Source organism: Carettochelys insculpta, chromosome 3 (genome assembly GCF_033958435.1).
Source record: "Carettochelys insculpta isolate YL-2023 chromosome 3, ASM3395843v1, whole genome shotgun sequence".
Taxonomy (NCBI): domain Eukaryota; kingdom Metazoa; phylum Chordata; order Testudines; family Carettochelyidae; genus Carettochelys; species Carettochelys insculpta.
In genome coordinates, this window is record NC_134139.1 from 209,441,090 (window position 1) to 209,463,029 (window position 21,940).

General features: G+C 43.2%; 1 protein-coding gene across 7 annotated transcripts in view; it reads left to right on the forward strand.

The window, feature by feature from the left end:
- Positions 1-244: 244 nt before the first annotated feature.
- DTNB (dystrobrevin beta) overlaps positions 245-21,940 on the forward strand; it is a 361,871-nt gene continuing 340,175 nt past the window's right edge. For 6 of the 7 annotated variants that reach the window (XM_074991528.1, XM_074991530.1, XM_074991531.1 and 3 more), the window contains exon 1: positions 245-332. The gene's annotated coding sequence lies outside the window, so the exon portion shown is untranslated. Of the gene's footprint in view, positions 333-1,587; positions 1,666-21,940 lie in introns of all 7 variants that reach the window. The other variant, XM_074991529.1, reaches the window with a different exon arrangement.

The window sequence follows — 21,940 nt, forward strand, 5'->3', positions numbered from 1 at the left end:
GATTGGCTGGAGCCCCGGGAGCGGGGGCGGGGAAACAAGCTCCCGCGAGTTAGCCGGAAAAGGTTGTAGGGGCGGGACCAGCAGGGGTGACCGCAGTTCTCCCGGGGCGGGCGGAGGCGACATCGGGTTGGTTGGTGCGAGCGCGCGTCCGCGCGCCCCTCCTGAAGTCTTCTCGGATTGGCCGGAGTGGGCGCCCGCGAGGCGGCGGGGCGGGTCGGTTGGAGCTGAGGCGTCCGGGGGCTCGGCGGTTTCACTGAGCCGGAGTCAGGTGGCTTCCGGCGGCCTGGTCGCCTTTTTCCTGCCGGAGAGCGGGCCTGGGCACCCCCGGAAAAGTGAGTGCGCTGGGGACGGAACAGGCGCGGACGGAGCGGGACTGCGGGGAGCTGGGGCTGCTGCCGGGCGGGGCGGAGCGGACGCAGCCTGGGCGAGTCGGGCCCCTCGCCTCGCGTGAGGGGGCGTCGCGGCCACGGAACTGGCCCTGCTCTTGCAGCCCTTGTCGGGGAGAGCAGCCGGCGGGAGGTGCCTGGAGGGGCTGAGCTGAGGAGCTGCCGCCTTCGCGCCGGGTCCCGCCGTACGCTGATGTGTGCAGGTGCCGGCTCTGCTGTCGCTCTGGGCTGGAGCAGCGGCGGCCGAGACCGTGATCGCTGCCCCAGCCTTGCGCGCGCCCCGCCGCTTTTCTGCCCCGAGGGAAAGCTCCGAGCGCCCGCCTGGGTCCGACTCCTGCCCAAAGCGCGGCCTGGCCTGGCCTGGCCCCCCGGGCTCTGGGGGCAGCGAGGGTTTTGGTGTTCTGGCGCCCTGCTACCTTGTTGCGAGAAACACCTGTCCCAATGGTGGGCCTGAGCCTGGAGACAAACAAGGGGGTAGGTGCTTCGTTCCCCCCGGTGAGAGTGTCCCCTGCCCCCGTGTGCTTTGGGGGAAAGGTTGCTGCTGCCTCTTTAACAGCTCTAATTGATTTTTACGGGGGCTGTATTTAGCTCTAGTGTGGAACTGTCCTGGCTCACCAGAGGTTTGTGCTGTTTTTCTTCCACCCTGAACCTGAGGGGTATAGACCATTAGGCAGTAAAACTGGTGCCGACTTTGCTTCCTAGCTCAAAGGCTTCGTTTTCTCACGTACACAAGTTGGTCCAATTAAAGGTATTATCTCACCCAGCTCGTTTCCCTGGGTGTTGTCAGACATGCTCTGGGCCAAAATTGGTATATGCTTTGCAATAGGCAAAGGCTGTGACCCTTCAGAGGGGAAGAAGTGTTAAGTGGTGTGTGTGGTTTTTTTCCCTCCCTGTGAGATCAAGAAAAAAGGACTTTTTTTCCATTTCTCCCTCTCCCCATGTGAGTAGTTGCTGATGGGATTGCTATTTGGTTTGTGAAAGGAGGTGACTATTAGAGCTTTAAAATTTGATTCCATCTTTTCTGTTAAAGGCAAGTAGAGCTCATACAATAGCTCTTCTTAGAAATTGTTTTGTTCTCAAGTGGAAACTAAATTTGACATTCCTGAGATTCCTAATGGGAAAAGTAAACAGGAAAAAAATACTCAGGTGATTTTTACACAACATGAAGAAACAAAGGGACAATTTTACGCTCCCTTTCCAGGTAGCCTTTAAAAATTTGAGAAGAAATTAAGAATGAAGAAGAAATGGAAGTTGGTCCTGGAGTTTTTATGTAATCCAGGTAATCATGATTGTTCTATACATGATGTCTAAGGGGTAGCTGTGTTAGTCTTTAGCTTTACAAAAAACAAACAGTTCTGTAGCACAGGAGTTTTCAACCAATGTGTTGTGAGAACTGTCTGTGTGCCATGAAACTTAATCAATTTCCCCTTGCCTTTGCAGTGGTGTGGTGGGGACCCTGATGACCCCACACCAACTGGGGCTTGAGCAGAAAGGCTGCCTTGAGTCCCAGCTGGTGTGAGGTTGATTGATTTCCTCCTGTGGTGGCTCTTCGCATAATGCCAACCCTGCAGGATCCAATTCATGCTGGGAGGCAGCTGAAATGCTACTTCCTGGCCCAAACAGGCTGTGGGGGGACCCTGTCCCCTTCTCCACTGTGGCAAGGAGGGCAGCAGCCTGTTGGAGTTGGGACACAGTTTAAATGGTAGGCCCTGGCTCTGACTTGCTGGCAGGGAGGGAAACCTGCTCTCTGGCACTGCCTCCTCACCCCTCCCTCTTCTGCCACAAGTAACTGAGTTACTACTGAAATTTTCAGTGGTTACTTGATTAATGAACATCCCTTGCAAAGTGTGTGTTCAGTTGCCCACCTTTTTTTTTTTCTGACCTGTTGAAGATGGTGTATTTTAAACATTTGATCCTTGTCTAGCTTATTGTATGCCCTACTATGTTGTAAAGTTCTCCAGTAAGACTGTAACCATAGTAAATGTAAGTAAACATGTTTGAGTAACAGAGAGGGAGCTGTGCTAGTCTATAGACTATCAAAACAAAAAAGCAGTCAAGTAGCACTTTAAAGACTAACAAAATAATGTATTAGGTGAGCTTTCGTGGGACAGACCCACTTCTTCAGACCATAGCCATACCAGAACAGACTCAATATTTAAGGCACAGAGAACCAAAAACAGTAATCAAGGTGGACAAATCAGGGAAAAAAAATGGTCAAGGTGAGCAAATCAGAGAGAAGAGGGGTGGAAGGCGGGGAGTCAAGAATTAGATTAAGCCAAGCATGCAAATGATGTTTCTGAGTAATCAATTCACCTGAAAAAATTTAAGGTGCTACAGAACTGCTTGTTTTTCGTTAAACATAATGTGGTATTGAACATAGAATGTGCTTGAACAAATACATAAATTATTTAACCAGCTTCTTGTAACTTTTACATTTGATCTATTCTTGAAAAAATACACAGTACAAATACAAGTATATCGAAGTGGGAGAGCAAGTTGAGAAAAATACTCTTGTGGGCTGTAGTTCTGTATAACAGTACAAATGCGTCAGCAGTTATGCCACCAAATTTAAGCCTGTTGAATGTTTATAGGCAGTGCTCCAAGGAAAAACTTGATGGTATGGAAAGTGTTGATTAAGTTGGTGGCATTCTTTCCTGTAGAACCCTGCAGAATTTGTTTTTATTATATGAGAAACTGTATCCATGTCTGACTGATGTACTGTTAACCTTCTGTAACACTAGAGAGGAATTCTTAATAACTGGAAAGTGAGTTATATAATTGTGAACAGCCAATTTTGTAGGCCACATAGAGAAATACTTAGATTTAACAGATTTCTTTTTTTCCCCCGAGGGCCCCTATGGTTCAGTGTTTAAGACATGAGTCTGCTACTGTCAAAATCTGGATGAAGTTCGAACTTGTGCAGTCTCTTGGTGGGGAAGGGTTGATAAGTTTCTTTATTTAATAATAAAAGCTTGTGAAGGATGCAAAATTAATTTCTTACAGCAGAAAAAGTGAGTGTAGAGCTAATGCTCCCCTCATTGCCATCAGTCTACACTTTTATCTAATGCAAATGGTACTTTGAAGGAAGAGAAGCTGTTGCTCCTGAGTTGTCTGTATTACAGTAAATTCTTTCATATTCGGTCTTCTATTATCCAGTGCTCTCAAATAACCAGTATTTTAACTATAAGTAAATTTTAATTGTTTTCCATACACGCAATATTGTTAAAGCAAATACAAATAAATGCAGCAAATACAATATAAGTTTACAGTGCACAGTACCACTGTTGCTGGTAAATAAAGTGCTCTGCATACATTTTTGTTTGTTATTTAATATCTGGTCTTGGTTTTTCTTTAGTGTTATGCATTGCTCGGTCTACCTCTCTGTTATCCGGAATATTTGAATATCTGGCAACCTCTAGGTCCCAGAGCTGCTGGGTATGAAAGAATTTACTAAAGTGGTTTGCTGGGGTAGTATGTACATAGAGCTAATTGAACGATTGGGACTTTTGTTAGCACGGCAGGGACAAATGAGTGAGCAAACACAATTATGATATGGCAACTTTGAATATAGCCCATCACCTGCCCAAAATAAGACTTTCAATAAACCAGGCCGGGTCCCCTACAAAATTCAATTTACATCTGAAAACTGTAATAGCACTTGACATCAAACCTCTTCTAAAACAAAGCAAAACCAACAACATGTGCGCAGACGCGCGCGCGCACACACACACACACACACACACAAAAACCTGCTTTTATTTTTATTTTAAGGCAGAAAGTTTTAAACAACTTAAATGTAGCAGTCAGTATCCTCTCCCTGAAACATTTTGCCACACACAATATTTTGTTTGAAAGAAAAAAGGTTGAAAGTTTCTGTTGAGTTTAGCACCAACTTTGGAATATGTAAACATTTGTCTGAAAATGAACAACTAAGGGGACCATGTAGTTCTCCTGCTACCATGCAATCTTTCATTGGTCAGTATTATTTAATATATAAAGCAGCCATCCTTTACTGTATTCCTGAACAATTGGAAAATGCATGTAAAGGTTGAAATAGTGATACTATATTACTGTATTCTGTATTAAAAGGTTACAGACATGAAAGTTTCTTATTTTTTAAAAGGGGAACAAAGAGGACGCAAAACATTAATCTCACTGATCCATAAATTTGATTTCTGGAAGATTATGGGACCATATTATTAAACAGCTACTTTATAAGCGTGCAGGGGGTACATTTGTCAAGAACAAATCATGACAGTCTAACCCAGATTTTCTTCCTTGACAGGGTTTCTGGCCTAAGGGCTAGAAGGAAGCAGTGTATGTGGTGTATCTTAATTTTAATAAGTCTTTTGACAGTTCCATGTAACACGCTTATGATCAAACTAGAAGAATACTGCCTGGATGATATTCCTATAAGGCGGGTGCACAAGTGGTTGAAAAACCATGCTCAAGGAGTTATTCTGTATCAAATTCTGAGAGTATGTCTAGTGGGGTTCATCATGGTTCAGTCCTGGGTTTGTACTTTTCAGAGGTTTTGTTAATGGCTTGGAAAATGGAGTGGAGAGTGCTTGTAAAATTTATGGATGATGCGACATTAGGAGGGGTTGCTAGCATTTTGGAGGATAGGATTAGAATTCAAAATGACATTGCTAAATTGGCGAATCAGTCTGAATTCAACCTGAAGACAGTCCAAAATGTTAAGTGCAAAGTACTACGCTTAGAGAGGAAACAGTGGGTTTACAACTATAAAGTTGGGAATAACTGCAGATGGTGGCACTACTGAAAATGATTACCAATTGAATATGATGTAATTGTGGAAAAAGTTGAAATGTATTAACAGAAGCATTGTCTCTGATACATTGAAGATAATTATCCTGCTGTAATCAGCACTAGTTGTATCTTACCTGCAGAAGTGTCCTGTTCTAAGCATCATGTTTTAGGAAATATGTGGATAAATTGGAGACGTTCCCAAGTGGAACAGTAAAAATAATAAAACGCTGAGAAGATCTGACCTGTGTAGAAGTATTTTTAAAAATTGGGCATGTTTAATCTTCAGGCAAGAAAACTGAGGAGATACATACTAATAATCTTCAATTAAGGGCTGTTGCAAAGAGCACAGTGGTCAGTTGTCATCTATATTCAGTGAAGTAAGGCAAGAAGCAAGGTAGAATTAGGCTAGTATTAGGCAAAACTTTATATCTATAAAAAGTTAACTGTTGGAAAGTTTTCAAAGGTTGTTAAGGAATTCCCATCACTGGAGGTTTTTAAGACCAGATTAGAGTTAGACAAATACCGATCAGTGATGGTTTATGAATATTTGGTCTTGCCTCTCTATGAGGAAATGGGTTACATGACCTCTTGAAGTCCCTTCCAGTCCTACATTTCAATGATACAACATTTTCAAGTCACTAATGTCTGACCATATTAGTTGCTACACAAAACTGCCTGTTAATTGTTACACAGTCTAACTAAAACATGCAATCTTTTCATAAGCCTGCAACACCTTATCAACTCATTTTATAACTCCAAGTAGATCTGTCATTTCAATTCTATTAATAAAAGTACTATTCTAAAACTCAGAACATCACTTTGAGAATTTATAGATGTTTGAGGTAAGCTAATCTGTCCTAGCTCTCTTTTGAAATCTTTATTCGTAACTTGCTTGCATGCAAATAAGTACAAACTCAGTATCTTTTCATTAGTGGGGAAAAAAATTAGGGACAAAGTGTTACAAAAACATAGCATGGTTCTAGTGTCTGCTATTAAATACAGTCTCAGGTTATATAGGAAGAGGGACAGCAAATTATACATTTGGAGTGATAGGGTATACTCTAAAATGTACATATTTTAAAAATTACTTGCTCTGTGGTAATTCAGTAGCCAAGAGCAAATTATACCTGAAGTGTGTGAGTATGGAGAAGGTCAAATTAAGTGTTCCCATTACACAATTCTGTTATTTCCATTGTGTCATTCTAGTATAGTGTATCTTATAAGAAATCAAGCCTTGCCAATAACTGTTGGTAAGAGTTCATAACTTCCTCCTCCCTATCAGTATAAAACAGCAATATAGTGTTAACGGTTTTTTTGGTGTTCAGTTGTTTTTATTTTACATTGACACCAAATCTTAACCTTTCATTATATACTACAAAGTTTTGTATTGACTAGTAGATATTTTTTCTTGTAGATGAGGGACGGAACCTGATGGTGCTCCTTTGAGTGGCTTCTGTGTATTCCCACTTCAGGGGATGCACCACATGTAGCTCAGAGAATGCAACCTAACTAGCCACGTTTGCTGGAGGGCTCACACATCCCTTGCTGTTTCTGAATATTTTAGGGACAAGGCTGTAAAAGGTTCCGGATTCTTTGACTGTCTTGAGTGCTCCAACATATATTGGCAACAGAGGATCCTGTGGCACCTTTATAGACTAACAGAAAAGTTTTAAGCATGAGCTTTCATGAGCACAGACTCACATCATCAGATGCTGGTCTTGGAAATCTGCAGGGCCAGGTATAAATAAGCCAGAGCAAGGGTGGGGATAACAAGGTTAGCTCAGTCAGCAAGGGTGAGGCTTACTACCAGCAGTTGTTCTGGAGGTGTGAACACCAAGGGAGGGGAAGCTGCTTCTGTATTTAGCCAGCCATTTGTAGTCTTTGTTTAAGCCAGAGCTGAGGGCATCGAATTTGCAGATGAATTGTAGCTCAGAAATTTCTGTTTGGAGTCTGGTCCTGAAATTTCCTTCGTGGCTGTTACAGATCCAGACTAACACAGCTACCCCTCCGATACTTAACATATATTGGAAATCTCACTGTGACAAGCTCCTGGCTTCAGGTCTTTCCTGGAGGAAAAAGTTGCATGTAACATTTCTGGAATTAAAATCTATCTGAGGCAAGAATCCTTTCAATGGTCATCTCCAACCCGGAGGTGCTCAGGTGGTCATAGACAATACCACTTGCAAAATTTTACTTAATCAAGGGGATACATATTCTTTTGGGCTATATAGAAGCAATGGTGTTGCGCGAATGGTGCATCCTTCAAGATATTCCTGCAAGCCAAGTGCATTATTAATGAGTATAATAGTCTGGGGAAAAAAAAAAAAGTGCTCTGATGGACAACCATGAGCAGTCACTTAAGGCAATGATACAGAAAAAGTTCATATGCTGGATTCAATAAGAATACTTAACAGTATTCCATGATGTGTGTATGTACCTGGTCTTCTACTCTTCAGTTTGTTCAAAAACTTATGGACACAGGAGACTGTTCCCTTACAATTTTTCTTATAAAACATATTTTGTGTGTGTGTTTGAGAGAGAGAGCGCACCATTTGCTTCAAACAGACAAAATATTGAGCTGTGCAGGGTAAGTGACTTGTTTCAAGGTGAGAAGTATCATCATGATCATCTAATCTGACAGTCTACAAATTTGCAGGCTACAGAATTTCAGCCATCCATTTTTGCAGTATAGGGCCATAGCAAATACATCACATACTGTGAAATAAGCCTTTCCCCATTAAATCTGTTGTGTACTTGTTCCTAGGGTGCCTCATCAAAGGGAGCCTTCTAGCTCCCACTGGGCAGAGGAAGGCATGATTTGTCCCTCTGCCGCAAACTTGTCTTGCAGTGGGAAGGGAAGACAAGATCAGACCCAATTCTGGGTGCCTTCCCTTGCTGTAGCATGCTATCTGGGACTGGACAGCAACCTGAGGTTCCTGCAGCAGGAAGAGGCATATGAAATTGGATCATATTTTCCCTGTGGTGCTGGGAGTACCTCTATCAAACTGGGCTTCCCAACTTTGACTGGGCAGTGGAAGGACAGGACTTGTCCCTCTTCTGCAAACTGTTGTGGTGATGGGAATGGGGGACCAGACCAGATCCGCTTTGGGGTGATTCCGCCTGCTGCAGGATGGTGTCTGGGACTGGGCACCAGCATGAGGTTCCTGCAGCTGTGTGTGGAGTCAGGAGTGTAGTGCTTTCTGTAGTTGTGCAGGTATTGTCCCTCCCAAGCCGGTCAGGACTAGCTACGAGGAGCCCTACATGGCTGTGCTTCCAGAAGCACAGTGAAGATCAGACTCATTTCTACCTATTGAAATTTCCTGGGGCTGCAGGAGTCCAGCTCTGAAGGCAGCACAGAAATGAGGATGACAATCCTATGACCTCCTTACAACAGAGTTTGCAACTTCCACCCTATTTCCTTTTGGTTTGGTACTCCACAGTTACAATTCAGTGAAATTTCAAGTTTGAATAGCTGAAAATGTGAAATTTACCAGTTTTCAAATCCTGTGGCTTTGAGGTTGGCTATAAAGGACTGTGAATTGAGCAGAATTTATTAATAATAGATTCTGTAACCTGAGTCTGAATTGCTGAACTCGTCAAAAGGTGATAAAGAATTCAAGTTATCAATCCATCATTTTCACTAGTTTAAACCTAATACTGTGGTAGGTAAAAGAAAACAAGGGAGAAAAATGACTATTTTTTTGTTGATTTTGTTCCGTTTCTCATGGTAGATTAGGCAAAATTTGAAGGGTGACAAACATCTACGCTTGTACATGTGGGATTTCAATAAGAAATATTTAATAAAATTGAAAAAAGATTGTATGGTTCTTGATTTTTTTCTCTAGGGGTGCAGGAGTGGAAGAAAAGTAAGCATGGTGTGACTGATAGTTAATGCTTGGAAAGTTTTGCACTACTCAGCCCAGGGACTAAGTATGCTCACTGACCTAAAAAGAATCTTCACAACATCATGCATGCTCCTTGTGATTTGAAGTGGAAAAGTACTTAAAGCTTAGGCCGTTACCTACAGCTGATGAGCTCCAAGAAGAGCGAAACCTTTTAAAATAGGTCCTGTAGTATTGGCCTAAGAAGGTTGGGCGTGAAGTGCTTACTTTCATCCTTAAGCTTTTGTGAAGCCAGAAATCAAAGTACAATCTGGCGTGGGCAGTGACTGAAGCTGAAACCAAATAGACTTTTCTAACTAGAAAAATGTATTTGAAAAATAAAATACACCCACACAGAGTGGGATTGGGAAAGGATGTAGAAGCATAGAATGCTAGGACTGGAAGAGACCTTGAGAGGTCTTTGAGTCCAGTCCCCTGCCCTCATGGTAAGCCTAAGTACTGTCTAGACCATTCCTGATAGACATTCATCTAACCTGTTCTTAAATATCTCCAGAGATGGAGATTCTACAACCTCCCTAGGCAGTTTATTCCAGTGTTTGGCCACCTTGACAGTTAAGAACTTTTTCCTAATGTCCAACCCAAACCTCCCATGCTGCAGTTTAAGCCCATTGCTTCTTGCTCTATCCTCAGAGGCCAAGAAGAACAAGTTTTCTCCCTCCTCCTTATGACACCCTTTTAGATACTTGAAAACCCTTATTATATCCCCCCTCCCCAATTTTCTTTTTTCCAAACTAAACAAACTCAATTCTTTCAGCCTTCCTTCATAGGTAATGTTCTCTAGACCTTTGATCATTCTTGTTGCTCTTCTCTGGACCCTTTCCAATTTCTCCACATCTTTCTTGAAATGTGGCGCCCAGACCTGGACACAATACTCCAACTGAAGCCTAACCAGTGTAGAGTAGAGCTGAAGAATGACTTCTCATGTCTTGTTCACAACACACTTGTTAATGCATCCCAGAATCATATTTGCTTTTTGCAACAGCATCGCACTGTTGACTCATATTTAACTTGTAGTCCACTATAACCCCTAGATCACTTTCTGCCATACTCCTTCCTAGACAGTTGCTTCCCATTCTGTATGTGTGAAACTGATTGCTCCTAAGTGGAGCACTTTGCATTTGTCTTTATTAAACTTCATCCTGTTTACTTCAGACCATTTCTCCAATTTGTCCAGATCATTTTGAAATTTTACCCTATCTTCCAAAGCAGTTGCAACCCCTCCTAGCTTAGTATCATCTGCAAACTTAATAAGCTTACTTTCTATGCCAATATCTAATGGTTGTTGAAGATACTGAACAGAGCCAGTCCCAATACAGACCCCTACAGAACCCCACTTGTTATACCTTTCCAGCAGGATTGAGACCCATTAATAAATACTCCCCGAGTATGGTTAGCCAGCCAGTTTTGCACCCACCTTACAGTAGTCCCATCTAAGTTGTATTTGCCTAATTTTATTGATAAGAATATTATGCGAGACCATATCAAATGCCTTACTAAAGTCTCAGTATACCCACATCCACCACTTCTCCCTTATCCACAAGGCTCATTATCCTATCAAAGAAAGCTATTGGATTGGTTTGACATGATTTGTTGTTTACAAATCCATGCTGGCTGTTCCCTATCAGCTTACCACCTTCCATGTGTGTTGCAGATGATTTCCTTAATTACTTGTTCCATTATCTTTGCTGGCACAGAAGTTAAACTGACTGATATGTAGTTTCCTGCATTGTTTATTCCCCTTTTTGTACATGGGCACTGTATTTGCCCTTTTCCAGTCTTCTGGAATCTCTCCCATCTCCAATGATTTTCCAAAGATCATAGTTAAAGGCTCAGATACCTCCTGTATCAGCTCCTTGAGTATTCTAGAATGTATTTCATCAGGCCCTGGTGACTTGCAGACATCTAACTTTCCTAAGTGATTTTTAACTTGTTCTTTTATCTTCTAAATCTACTCCTTTCCCACTAGCATTCACTATGTTAGACATTCCTTCTTAAGACTTCTCAGTGAAGACCAAAACAAAGAAGTCATTAAGCATCTCTGACTTTTCCAAGTTTCCCATTCCTGTTTCTCCCTCCTCGCTGAGCAATGGGCCTACCCTGTCCTTGGTCTTCCTCTTGCTTTTAATGTATTTATAAAAAGTTGTCTTGTTTCCCTTTATGCCCGGAGCTCATTTTGTGCTTTTGCCTTTCTAATCCTGCCCTTGCATTCCTGTGATGTTTGCCTATATTCATCCTTTGTAATTTTGTCCTAGTTTCCATTTTTTATGATTCCTTTTTTATTTTGAGATTATGCAAGATCTCCTAGTTAAGCCAAGGCAGTCCTCTGCCATATTTTCTACTTTCCTACGCAGCGGAATAGCTTGCTTTTGGGCCCTTAATAATGTCCCTTTGAAAAACTGCCAACTCTCCTCAGTTGTTTTTCCCCTCAATCTTGCTTCCCAGGGGACCCTACCTACTAGCTCTCTGAGTTTGCCAAAATCTGCCTTCCTGAAGTCCATTGTCTCTGTTTTGCTGTTCTCCCTTCTACCCTTCCTTAAAATTGAGAACACTATGATTTCATGACTACTTTCACCCAATATAGGAGAGACATGGAACAAAAGAATCAAGTGTAAAATGAAGGAAGTGAGGAAAAGTGTGAGAAGAAAAAGAAAAGGATTGTAAAATAAGTTAAGGCCCTTTAAATAGTTTTAAAAAAAAAACAAAACACCTAGGGAAGTTTTCCTCTTTTCCCTATGTAAAATAAACAAACTGTATTTTCTGAGGAATCTGGTAAAGTGATCATTCTGAAAGCAATCAACTCGCTTTAGTATTCTTTCTTGGTTTTGAAACCAAAAAGCAGTCCAGTAGTACTTTAAAGACTAACAAACTAGTTTATTAGGTGATGAGCTTTCATGGGTCTGTCCCACGAAAGCTCATCACCTGATAAACTATTGTTTGTCTTTTAAAGTGCTACTGGACTGCTTTTTTGTTTTGATAGTATGTAGACTAGTACAGCTATCTCTGTTACTTTCCTGGTTTTGATGTGGGAATACATGCCTGTTGCTCAACAAAGTCTTACTCCAGGGGGAATAGTGCCAAAAATTAAAAGCTCTGCGCACAGTATTTCAAAATTCTGCGTAGTTAGAATCCAGTCATTTTTAACTTAGTTTGGCCATGTATTTCAAAATTCTTGTCAGCAATTAAATCTGTGATGATACAGGCAACAGAAAAGGTTCAAGAAATTATGTAAAATTCCCTACTTGGGATATTAATACAGAACTTTGAGTAGTAATTCATTTAAACTACAATGCAGAAATGTGTGTTCTGCCTCCCTCAGAAGCAATGCAAAGGTTTGAGGAAAAGTTGGATAAAAGAAGAGCTGAGAGATAGGGAAGTAATTGCTTGGAAATAGCAAGGGAGTGAACCTGGAGGGTTGCTGGGTGTGGGTGGGAGAAGTATGGAACATTTTTTTTTTTTTTTTTTTTTTTGTGGGGTAGGGGGAGAAATTGTTAGGACCCTGGCTGACCTCTATCCTGTCCCATTCAGTCTGGCACATCTGCCCCATGGCTATCATTCTCCTTCCTCATCCCCATGTGTCCCTATACCCGATCCTGTTCAGCCCCTGGCTTAATGCTATGATGCCCCAACTTCTGTGCTCCTGTCCCAGAGTGTCACTCCCAATAGCCTCTCTGAACTCCATTCTGTTTGCTGTCTCTTCCCCTACCCCTCTATATGCCTTGTTCTGTTCATCTTCTGCATCCCGTGCCTCCTCACCTCACCTTATGGGCAGGACTCATTGAGTAAATTAGCATCTCTCCCACCCTCTGTGGATGACTGGCTGTTCCAGCCTGGAGCTGGTTGCCCTCTCTTCTGATATCAAAGCAGCTCTGATGGGTGAAACGCATAACTGCAGCATCTCTTGAGGAGAATTTTATTATCTGCAGGCAATAAAATTATGTGCTTGCACAGTGGCACAGAATTTCCTTTAGGTAAAATATGAAATGCCAGTTTTTAAGGTTCAGTGTACGCATGTCCTTATAATTTTGAAGAGAAGGATTGAAAAATGCCGAATTTAAAAAAAGCTTCAGGATGCATTGTTTTATAATTTGTAAATCCAAATTGTAGGTAAAATACTTTTTAGTGCTACAAGTGAGAGAGGGCATTCTTCAGAAGATGTATAGATATCTGGATTTCTTTTCATTGGTGTATGCTCTTGCGTATAGTGAAGATGGTACCTCCTCAAACTTTAAGTGTGTTCATTTGAACAAGATGTGGGGAATCTCTTTTGGATTGGAGCCACTGATCTACAGAAAAACCAGTTGGGGGCCACACAAGTGAGAGGCAATCCCCACGCCCTCCAAAACAACCTTCACTGATGAGACCCCACGGCTGAAATACCTCACTCCACTGGCCCTGGCAAGACTAAACTTCAGGATTTCCCACAGGCCAGATTAACTCCTTTCAGGTCTCGGGGTTAGTAAATTGTGAGGTCCCCCACGCTCTGGGGTGAATCCAAAATGAGGTGCTCAGTGTGTGTGAGGAAGCTGCCAGTGAGTGGGATAGGTATTGGGGTGAGGGTGGGAGGTAGGGTGCTGTCTGGTTGGGAGTGGAGGTCTGGACAGGAAGGAGGGTGCAGGAGCAGGCTTAGGGTGAGGTGTCTGGAATAATGGGAGGGTGCTGGAGTGAGCTGGGGTGTGATGTCTGGCTAGGAGGGAGGGTGCAGGAGAGGATTGAAGGTGAGAGACCTGACAAGCAGGAAAGGTGCAGCAGTGAGTTGTGGGGTGCATTGTGTGACTAGGAGGGAAGGTGAAGGAGCAAGGATAAGTGCAGTATCAGGTAGCTAGGGTGTCTGGCCAGGAGAGAGGGTACAGGAGCAGGCCGGGGGGTAGGATGTGGCTATGGGAAGGGTGCAGGAGCAAGAGAGTGTAGGAGCAGATTGAGGGTGAGGGTCTGAATGAGAAGGGGTGCAGGAGTTGAATGGCAGTGGGAGAGTGGGTGGGGAGGAGTAGAGCTGTGTGGGAGGGAGGTGCAGGAGCAGGATAGGGGTGCAGAGGTGATAGAGGAGTGCAGGGGCAGGAAGGGGTGGAGTGGGCATGGAAGAGCTGGCTGGCAGTGGGGGCAGGAGGGGATGGGGGTGCAAGGGCTGGCCGTGAGGGGAGCGAGAGGGTGCTTACCTAGCTTCATGCTCCTTGCTGCTCCCAGGTACTGTCTTCCTTTGCTGTCATTGGCCAAAAATCCGGCCAGTGGGAGCAGTGGGGAAACCCCCTCCCCCCAGCCAGGGAAGAGGGAGCACAGCAGTAGTGGTGCCATGTGCAGCTGCTTCCTGCTCCCTTACCCATGGGACAGATCCAACCTGCAAGGCTTGGAGCTCCCCAGGAGCTGGATGTTAGGGAGGGGATCTCTCTGAGCCTTGAGATCTGGATCCAGGTCAGCCGTGGTTGGGATCTGGGCCATGTTCCTGGGAGTCCTCACCCTGGGTTTAAGCAGTAGGTATCTTGAGCCAATATCTGCTATGGGAGCTAGGCATCCTCTTGTTGCTCAAATTTTTAGGCTACAGCTAGTAATAAGCTCTGCGTTGCTGATAGGGTTACCTAACATCTCAAACACCACTTCATCTTTTCTCTTTGTACAAAGTGTCTTTTATCTATGCTGGCAATCTCCCCTCAATCAAGATAAGTTGTTCAGCAGTAGCAGCAACTCCCAGTTTGGCACACTTAAGGGGTTCACACCTCCAAAATGCTTGTTCTTATCTGGAACATTTAGGGCTTTTTGGTGTTTGGTGAAATGTGTATTGGCCAATGCATTAGCACTCTGGTTTCCATAGCTCCCACAGCACTGAAAGATTTTGCACAATTGACTTGTGTCTCTCTCTTGTATTTTTCTCTTTTCTTCAGGTATCAGGGTCAGTAGGTGTGAACAAAGGGTAGATCAAATGCCTACAGTAGTTTTCATAGTATTCATGGAAAGCATCCATCTGAGAAGCTGTGTGGATCCCTGTGGTAGTACTTGTTTCAACTGATACACAGGTATTTGCATCATATCTGAATGATGGAGTGATCTGGTAGCTTATCTGGACTGGACTGCTGAAAGTTCAGGCACAAACTAGCTTAGGGATGAACTTCAAATTCTTCCAATCCAAATTGTACATCCATGCATCTCAGGATGAAATATCCATGCAAGGGGGCATGTTCCCCCAATGTACAAAATGATTACAAGACTGAAAAATCTGTATATAAATTATCAGGATATTACTGATATTCAGGGCGCACAGATGCCTAGAAGTGGTTGTGATGGGGTTCAGGGGTCCCCCTGCACTGCACCCCGTCTGCTGTCAGGATTGACTCTCACTCAGCAGGTACAACAGAAGGTTTATTAGGCAACAGATGCCCAGTTTCTCACAGAAGCGACAGCACAGCAGCCAGAGACAGTCCTTCCAGCCCGTCCTGGGGAGAAGACCCCGAGGGGTGCCCCTCTGGGGTGTAGCTTTCCCCCTTCTCAGGCTGGCTGCCTTCCAGCTCCTCTTTCCCCAGCTTCCTAACTGCCGCCCCTGATTCAAAACCCAGCTCGGCTCCTCCCTCCTCTTTGTTCAGGGCAGAGGTGTTACCTGCCAGTTGTAGCCCCAGGGTCATCCTTAGCCACTGGCAGCTGCTGCTTGCCTCAGACATCCAGCCTGACTCTCACATGCACTCCCCCCACTCCATCACATCTGGTCTTATCCAAATAGTTGGGTCACTATGCTCTGCATAAACCATTTTGGAGAGACAGAATCATATTATTTTCATAAGGAAGCCCTGCAGATGTTGGAGAGGATAATATCTTAGGATTGTTCCTAGCAGCTACTTAATTGGCATGAATGCAACACAGCAAGCAGGCCAAGTTGTGACCAGTTATCAATCAACTCATATTTTTTTGTTTTGGGGTACTGGACATGAACTTTTCAGTACTGATTATCCCTGAGAGAGAAGCTTTGAGGTACTATTGGCAATGTGCACTAAGTTTTGGGAAGAAATTATTGGCATGGATTTCTTCTCTAATTACAGGGGAGGGAAGCACACCCTATTTCTTCTGTCACATTTGATAGCTAACTTTGTGACAAAAGAATAACCCCAAGAATGAAACTTTTTGCTGCTTCTAATGGCCATGTTATACTAGGAAAATGATTATTAATAGGATGACTGTTTGATTCACTCAAGCTGAGAGTCTTTGTCTTCTGATCATACAGAACATGGATGCCACTCTTCATCTCAACACAATCTGTTCTAGTTAGCATCATGTCGGAGGAGGTACCCACTGAGATGCCTTTTTAAGGGCAGATGCCTCAAGATCTCAAGTCCAAGAGCCTCTAAAAGACATTGTGATTTAAATGTTTTGTTCCATGCGTGTGTTTGCTTTGTGTTCATTCTGTTTGTTTCCCTGACTCTGGGCAGACAGCTGGCACAGTAGACCTTGACTGCATTGCCCAATGACCACAAGCTCCATGAAGGCACCAGCCCAGGTTTTTTGTCTATTAAGCACAATAATAGTATTTGGTAGATCCTATGAGGATACTAAAGCATGTATATTGGTGACAGTGCATACAGCATGGTGAATGGAGGAGCTTTCTATTCGCCCCCTCAGGTGGACAAAAATAGACACTCTGAGAGGGGTCTTTATACCCTGATACAAGCAAATTACATACTGCCTCTGACAGTTGCTGTCTCCTGATCTGCTTAGTTGTCACTCATCACCTTGTACATGGTGGTTCAATCAAAATTTTTTTTTCATACTGACCATGTGTTGGGAACTAATTTAGCTATAACTACTCGAGAGAGATCTTGGAGTAATGGTGGAAAGTTCTCTGGAAACATCCACTCAATGTGCAGCAGCAGTTAAAAAGATAAATTGAATAGTAGGAATCCTTTTTTAAAAAAAAAAAAAAAAAAAAAAAGGGGGGGGGGGCGGGGGAATAAGACTCTCTTGCCTTTACATAAATCTACGGTACATACATATTTTGAATACAGTGTATGGATGTGGTCACCACATCTTAAAAAGATACCTTGGTATAAGAAGAAGTTCAGAACCAGGCAACAAAAATGATTAGGGGTTTGGAATGGCTGCCATACAAGGAGAGATGAAAAAAGCTGGGACTTCTCAGCTTACAAAAGAGGAGACTAAAGGAGTGGGTATGATAGAGTTCTATAAAATCATGACTGGTTTTGAGAAAATAAGTTATTTACTTGTTCCTATAACACAAGAATGAGGTGTCGTCAAATTAAACTAATAAGTAACAGGTTTAAAACCAGCAGAGGAAGTATTTCTTCATGCAACACACGGTCTATCTGTGGAACTCCTTGCCAGAGGACGTTGTGAAGAATGGGATTGAAACAGGGTTCCCAAGAAAAACCAACTAGATAAATTCATGGAGGAGAGGTCTGTAAATGGCTATTAGCCAGGAAGGGTAGAATCATAGGGTTGGAAGAGACCTCAGGAGGTCATCAAGTCCAACCTCTGCTTAAGGCAGGACGAATCCCAATTAAACCATCCCACTCTAGGGATGGAGATGCCATCATCTTTCTAGGTAACCTCTTCCAGTACTTCACCAGATCCAACCTTGGCCTCTCCCACTGCAACTTGAGACCAATGCCCCTCATTTTGTCATCTGTCACCACTGAAAACTGCATCTCTCCATCCTCTTTGTAATCCGCCTTCAGGTAGTTGAAGGCTGCTATCAACTTCTCCACCCCCACTCTTCTCTTCGATAGACTAAATAAGCCTAAATCCCTGAGCCTCTCGGGAGAGGTATCCATAACCTCTTGTCAGAAGCTGGGAATGGATGACAGGGAAGGGATCACTTGATTGCCTGTTCCGTTCATTCCTTTGGGACACCTGACATTGACCACTGTTGGTAGGCAGGATACTGGGCAAGATGGACCTTTGGTCTAACCTCATAATTCCATTCTAATGTTCTTCTGTTCTCATTCTTCTGTTCTGCAGATGAAACAAACCCATTTACTTTAATCTTACCTCAAAGCTCATGATTTCTACAACTTTTGTGATCTTTGTTGCTCTCCCATGGACTTTCTTCAGTTTACCCACACTTTTCCTGAAATGTGGCATCTGGAACTGGACACACTACTCCAATTGAGACTCATGTCTTGCTTATAGCACTTTTGTTAATACTTCCCAGAATATGTGGATTTTTTCCAACTGTATTATATTTTTGACTCATATTTAACTTGTGATCCACTATGACCCCCAGATCCCTTTCTGCAGTCCTCTTTTCTAGGCAGTCGTTTTCCATTTTGTATGTGTACAACTGATTAGTCCTTCCTAAATGCATTTTGCATTTGTCTTTTTTGAATTTCATTGTTTACTTCAGCCCACTTTTCCAGGTTGTTTCGATCATAGGTGCCAGTGGGGAAGGGCAGGGCAATAGCAGTCCTATGTACTGCGACGCTGCTTGCTCTTCCTCATATTCCCCTGACTATGAGGGAACTAGGAGAAGGTACACAGATTTGTGTGAATTACCCCTCTGCTCTCTTTCCGCACCAGCCAGGAGTGAGAGGTATGTGTGCAAGCAAGATGTGTGCTTCCCCTTATTCCCTGATCAGGGAAAGGGAGGAATAGCAAGTAGCATCTGAATAAGCATGGCTGCTGCATCCCCTTCCCTTCCAAAATGGCACCCTTTTTCCAGATTGTTTTGAATTTTAATTCTGTCCTCCAAGACACTTGCAACCTTCCCAGCTTATCTGCAAACCTTAGAATCATAGAAGAGTAGGACTGGAAGGGACCTCGAGAGGCCATCGAGTCCAGCCCCCGGCCCTCATGGCAGGGCCAAGCATTTTCTAGACCATCCCTGAAAGCCATCTATCTAACCTCTTCTTAAATAGCTCCAGTGATGGAGATTCTACCACCTCCCTTGGCAATTTGTTCCAGTGTTTGATCACCCTGACAGTTAGGAACTTTTTCCTAATGTCCAACCTGAACCTCCCCTGCTGCAATTTCAGTCCATTGCCTCTTGTTCTATTCTCCAGAGGCGAGGAAGAACAAGTTCCCTCCCTCTGCCTTTTGACACCCTTTTAAATACCTGAAAACTGCTATCATGTCCCCCCTCAGTCTTCTCTTTTCCAAACTAAACAAACCCAATTCTTTCAGCCTTTCTTCATAGGTCATGTTCTCTAGAGCTTTGATCATTCTCGTTGCTCTCCTCTGGAACCTCTCCAATTTCTCCACATCCTTCCTGAACTGCGGTGCCCAGAACTGGACACAATACTCCAGCTGAGGCCTAACCAGCGCAGAGTAGAGCGGGAGAATGACTTCTCGTGTCTTGTTCATGACACACCTGTTAATGCATCCTTGAATCATGTTTGCCTTTTTCGCAACAGCATCACGCTGTTGACTCATATTTAGCTTGTAGTCCACTATAACCCCCAGATCCCTTTCTGCTGTACTCATTCCTAGGCAGTCCTTTCCCATTCTGTATGTGTGACACTGATTGTTTCTTCCTAAGTGGAGCACTTTGCATTTGTCCTTATTAAACTTCATCCTGTTTACCTCAGCCCATTTCTCCAGTGTATCCAGATCCTTTTGAATTATGACCCTAACCTCCAAAGAAGTTGCAACCCCTCCCAGCTTGGTATCATCTGCGAACTTAAGTGTACTTTGTGTCAATATCTAAATCGTTAATGAATATATTGAGCAGAACCGATCCTAGAGCAGACCCCTGCGGAACCCCACTAGTTATACTTTTCCAGCTGGATTGAAAACCATTAACTACTCTCTGGGTACGGTTTTCCAGCCAGTTGTTCACCCACCTTATAGTAGCCCCATCTAAGTTGTATTTGCGTAGTTTATTGATAAGTATATTATGTGAGACCGTGTCAAATGCTTTACTGAATTCTCGGTATATCACATCCACCACTTCTCCCTTATCCACAAGGCTCGTTATTCTATCAAAGAAAGCTATTAGATTGGTTTGACATGATCTGTTTTTAACAAAACCATGCTGGCTGTTCCCTAGCACCTTACCACCTTCCAAATGCTTGCAGATGATTTCTTTAATGACCTGCTCCATTATCTTTCCTGGCACAGAAGTTAAGCTGACTGGCCTGTAGTTTCCTGGGTTATTCTTGTTCCCCTTTTTATAAATGGGTACTATATTTGCCCTTTTCCAGTCTTCTGGAATGTCTCCCATCTCCCACGATTTACCAAAAATGATTGCTAAAGGCTCAGATACCTCTTCTATCAACTCCTTGACGATTCTAGGATGCATTTCATCAGACCCTGGTGATTTGCAGACATCTAATTTTTCTAAGTAAATTTTAATTTGTTCTTTGCTTATTTCAACTTCTAAGCCTACCCCTTTTTCACTAGCATTCTCTATGTCAGGCATTCCTTCAGATTTCTCAGTGAAGACTGAAACAAAGAAATCATTAAACATTTCTGCCATTTCCAAATTCCCTGTTACGGTTCCTCCCTCCTCCACTGACCAATGGCCCTACCCTCTCCTTAGTCTTCCTCTTTTTACCAATGTATTTGTAAAAAGCCTTCTTGTTTCCCTTTATGCATGTAGCTAGTTTGAGCTCATTTTGTGCCTTAGCCTTTCTAATCTTGCTCCTGCACGCTCGTGTTGTTTGCTTATATTCATCCTTTGTAATTTGTCCTAGTTTCCATTTCTTATAATATTTCTTTTTTATTTTGAGATCATGCAAGATCTCCTGGTTAAGCCAAGGCAGTCTTTTGCCATGTTTTCTATCTTTCCTACGCAGCGGGATAGCTTGCTTTTGGGCCCTTAATAATGTCCCTTTGAAAAACTGCCAACTCTCCTCAGCCGTTTTTCCCCTCAGTTTAGCTTCCCATGGGACCTTACCTACTAGCTGTCTGACTTTACCAAAATCTGCCTTCCTGAAATCCATTATTTCTATTGTACTGTTTTCCCTTCTACCTTTCCTTAGAATTGTGAACTCTATGATTTCATGATCACTTTCACCCAAGCATCCTTCCACTTTCAAATTCTCAATAATTTCCTCCCTATTTGTTAAAATTAAATCTAGAACAGCTTCCCCTCTGGTAGCTTTTTCAACCTTTTGGAATAAAAAGTTGTCTGTAATGCAATCCAAGAATTTATTGGACAGTCTGTCCCCTGCTGTATTAGTTTCCCAACATATACCTGGATAGTTGAAGTCCCCCATCGCCACCAAATTCTGGGCCCTGGAAGATTTTGTTAGCCTCATCCACCTCTTCCGCCTGGCTAGGGGGCGTGTAGTAGACTCCTATAGGACTTCATCCTTGTTTTTTACTCTGAGTCTAACCCAGAGACTTTCAACCCATCTGTCTCCTATATCCATCTCCACCTCTGTCCAAGTGTGTACATTTTTAATATACAAGGCAACACCTCCTCCCTTCTTTCCCTGTCTGTCCTTCCTAAGCAGGCTGTACCCTTCAATACCAACATTCCAATCATGAGTATTATCCCACCAAGTTTCTGTGATGCCAACGATATCGTAGTTGTATTCATTTATTAGTACTTCCAATTCTTCTTGCTTATTTCCCATACCTCTTGCATTTGTATATAGGCATCTCAGACATTGATTTGGTCTTGCCTCCCAGTTTTGCCCTGGCCCTCTTTTTACTCTCCCAGTGTAGCCCATACTCCCTCCCATTTCAAATTCATCTCCCATGTATTCGTGCTGTCCACTTACCTGCAGGCTTGGCTCCCCTGCTCCCATCAAACCTAGTTTAAAGCCCTCCTCACTAGGTTAGCCAGCCTGTGTCCGAATATGGTCTTCCCCGTCCTCGAAAGGTGAACGCCATCTCTGCCTAGCAGTCCTTCCCGGAAAAGGATCCCATGGTCAAAGAAACCAAAGCCTTCCTGGCGACACCATCTACGCAACCAAGCATTCACCTCTAAGATACACCTGTCTC